The sequence below is a fragment of the Malania oleifera genome, chromosome 3 (assembly GCF_029873635.1).
Source record: "Malania oleifera isolate guangnan ecotype guangnan chromosome 3, ASM2987363v1, whole genome shotgun sequence".
In the NCBI taxonomy this organism is placed as follows: domain Eukaryota; kingdom Viridiplantae; phylum Streptophyta; class Magnoliopsida; order Santalales; family Ximeniaceae; genus Malania; species Malania oleifera.
The window spans coordinates 7,490,496-7,494,559 of record NC_080419.1 but is presented as its reverse complement, the minus strand read 5'-3'; the positions used below and the strand labels follow the sequence as shown (position 1 = coordinate 7,494,559).

The window sequence follows — 4,064 nt, the reverse complement described above, 5'->3', positions numbered from 1 at the left end:
TTAGAGTGATGCTACAAATTGTTGAAGCTGTAAATTAAGCAACTGAATAGATTAATTGGATGTGTTTCAAAGAAGCATTGTGCATGTTTGTCAAAAAGGAGCACATTAATTAAGCATTGGCCAAAAAATGTGAGGCATATAAGCAATGTTGTGACATCCCAGAGCGTGGGCCCCAAGAGAGACGAGAGAATAAAATATATGAATATTGAAAATTTTGAATTTGGAGTCGTCATTGACTTATTTTTCCTTGGTACAATTAGAACACCTAATTACTACTCATTTGATTAGTCACTAGACTAAACTTAGGCCAAGAAATCATTAGTTTGGGTCTGCTTACACCAGAATTGGGATCGGGAATTCAGTTATGCGAGGGGAAGGTATTCGCACCTCCTACACACCCATTCTATGAACGGAACTTAAACAATTATGAATTATCCCCAAATTGAATTTAATAATCTTTAATTAACTTCTTTTAAAATAAATAAGTAAATAAATAAATAAATAGATAATTAAAAGGAGATTAAAAATCCAAGTGTGATTTAGGAATATCTAATAAGATCTCCAAATGAAAGGATCTTGTTAGATAAACCCCCCTTAGAGCTAATGCAGGTGAAATCTAAAATATTTCATTGCTTTCTTAAAATCATAAGGACACACCCACACAAAAACAAGTAAAATCATAAAAAAAAAAAAAAAAAAAAATTATCTTTAAAAAACATTCTCAGATTTTTCAAAAACTTCTGTAAAATTTTTCTGAAAATTTGTCAACATTTTTCTAAAATCTTTTGGGATTTTTCAAAGATTTTTTCTCATTTTTTTGGAATTTTATTTTTCTATTATTTTTTTATTCCGAGTCAAAATAACTCAAAAAATTTTTCTTGACTTCAAAAATATTTTTCCATAGTTTTCCCTATTTTTTCTAATTTTTCTCTAATTTTTAAAATTTAAAATTAATTAAAATTTTAAATAAAATAATAAATAAGACATACATACATATATACATACATACATACATACATATATATATATATATATATATATGTCACGTGTCAAACCCACCATGGCGACACATGTCAACGTGTCACAAGTTAAGTTTGTTCAGGGCATTATGCTTGCCTGTGACCGCTTATCTCGTGTGTAAAAACCCCTAAAACAGAGATATAAAAAAAAAAATATATATATATATATATATATATATAAAATATTAGTGGATTGATTTCCAAAAAAAAAAAAATTAAATTAATTAATTAAAAAAAATTATTAATTAGTTAATTAATTAATCAGATTTTAAAAGAAAAAGAAAAAAAAATAATTAATTAAAATTTATTTTTATTTTATTAATAAAATATATTATTATTAATATTAATTAAATATATTATTATTATTATTATTATTATTATTATTATATATATAATCACCTGAAGCTTCAAAGAAGCTTCAGGTGATTTCTCAATTTGATTCACGCCCCCCACCCCACCTTTCTTCTTCTCCATTCTTTTCTTTTCTTTTCTTTTCTTTTCTTTCTCTGTAACTCTCTGAGCTCTCTCTCTCTCCTCACGTTCTCTCTCCCTCTCTCCTCGATTTCGAGACGGATTTTCGCCCGATCGAAAATCCGAAGATACCACTGGACTCCATTCGCTGCTGCCGTCATTTCTACCGAAGCGGATCGGTGATAGGAGCAGCGTAGGCATATTCCCTGGGGTAAGCCATTTCCCCCTTTTTCTTTAATTTCTTGCAAAATATAAGCCCAATTGACGAACGGACACCACCACGAGAATTTAGGGATGATTCTCTACAAGTCTAGTGGGACGGAATTCTCATGGGGGTGTCGGGCCAAAACTCCAAATTTGGGGTGCGGCGATTGTTAAGGGGCTTATTTTTAATTAATTAGCATTAATTTAGAAATGCTAAAATATTAAGCATCTGCGACTGAAATAGGATTTTCGAAATTTAGGGCTCGGGTGAGCGCCGCGGGTGTAATTTTGGGACCCGTAGGCAAAATTTGAAAAATTAAGTAGGGATATTAAATAATAGTTTAAATATTAATTTGAGGTATATGGAGCCTAAGGAAGGCTAGATGAGTATTATTTTGGAGAAATAGATTAATTAATCTGGGGAAAAATGTAAATTGCAGGAATTAAATTTCGGGCGCCAAGGGCGTGAAATTTTGGGTCCTAAGGAATTTCTTAATAGTCAAGTAAGGGAATAAACTAAAGCAGTAATTTTTCATACAAATTATTATTGATTATGAGTAAATTTATTTTCAGAAAAGCATATGTTATATTGTGTATTACGCATGAAATGTACGATTGGGAAAATACTGCTATGATGATTAAAATGTATATGTATGTATGAGATGTAAATAATTCACGTTTTTAGAATATGAAGTATGACTTTTAACAGCATATGTGTGGCATGAATATTATTTTATGTGAAATGTATTATGATGTGAAAGATTTTACGAACCAAGCATGATTTCAGGCATTTATGAAAATATGAGTTATGTTGTGATGGTTTTGACGATTGTGTGATAAATGAGGTATTTTCAGTATATATATACCTGAAACAATTTTGGCGCGAGGCCATATATTTATGTTATCGGCACGAGGCCGTATTTATGTTTTTGGCGCGAGGCCATATATTTATGTTATCGGCACGAGGCCGTATTTATGTTATCGGCACGAGGCCGTATTTATGTTATTGGCGCGAGGCCACGTATTTATATTTTCGGCACGAGGCCGTATCTATGTTTTCGGCACGAGGCCGTAATGATGTTATGTATGATCATGTATTATATGTTTTCACAACCAGGATGTTAGTTTAGTTCAGACCAGGAGCTCGGTACCGTAGCTATGGGTTCATTTTGGCACGAGGCCTTATTAGTGCTACCGTCCCACGAGGGGATGGGAGATGGATAGTCGATGTGGCTTTCAGTAGAGTGTGGACGTCCACCTGGCAGTCCGGACCAGGGTGTGGCGGGCTCATCGTACTTACAGACATATTTGATTCGGCAGTGGTCGGCCAGCCATTGTCGGGTCCCGCCTTCGGGCTGCACAACCCGTCATGGGGGGTAATACATGACACCAGCTAGCTAGTCATCCTGTGTTTATTTTTAGTACTACAGTTATAACAAATGATTTTATGTATGATATGAATTATTAACAGATGTGAAAATATATGTTTACCCAGTACGATATGATGATGTTTATGGAATTATGAAATGTACTATATACGTATAAATGCATTAAATATTCATGTTGCCACACAGCTGTATTTAGTTTATTTTCCCTTACTGAGAAGTGTCTCACCCCCAATATTATTACATTTTTCAGGAGTCCCTGAGAGACCGGCAGGTCAAGGCCGCCGTTGAGATTAGTGAGATTATCCCATGAGGAGGGTAAGATTTTGTACTAGGGTTAGAATTATTTTGTGTTTGACCCTAGAGATATTTTGATGTATGTGAGGATGTATAGAATGCTCTGGTATTATATTTTGTGACTGGATGTTTGAGATTTTATGTGTACTGCTGCTAGGTTTTTCGCTGTGTATGACAGGTGTCCCCGCTACCCACGGGTTCGGGTTGACCATATTATTTATTATGTGATATTTTATGTTAAGAAATTGAGGGACGTTACATCGTGTGCTTGGGATGGGTTTCCATCATATAAATACTAATATAGTGTTATTTTCTGCTAGTAGAGTCTTTGTAAGCCAAATATGGCAGTATGACTCCTCGGTCACTTTGATGTTTCTTAGTGCCAGGATGATGATGATTACATAAAAACCTCTTTAAGGGAGGGTGAGTGTTCATCAGTCATTGTAAAACTCACTAGCAATTGTCAAAGTGCTTAGCCTACTCGCCTCCCTCGCTAAGTACAACATGTCAACCGAGGATTTGTTAATGAATTACGTTTGCTTCAATGTTTACTGCTTGGTTGCCACGGCTTTCATAAATTGATTACTATTTCCACTGCTATCTGATTGAATGTTAATGAAAGTGCTTCGTGGATGAATGTTGGTAAACGATAGGCTAGCTAGTTAAGCAAGAGTGCTTTAGCTAGCGC

At 34.2% G+C, this 4,064-nt stretch overlaps 1 long non-coding RNA gene across 1 annotated transcript; it reads left to right on the top strand.

Moving 5' to 3' along the window:
* Positions 1-1,562: 1,562 nt before the first annotated feature.
* On the top strand, positions 1,563-3,512 carry LOC131152394 (uncharacterized). Its single transcript, XR_009135936.1, has 2 exons — positions 1,563-1,701; positions 3,333-3,512. It is a non-coding gene; the product is annotated as an uncharacterized LOC131152394 (long non-coding RNA).
* The last annotated feature ends 552 nt before the right edge of the window (positions 3,513-4,064 follow it).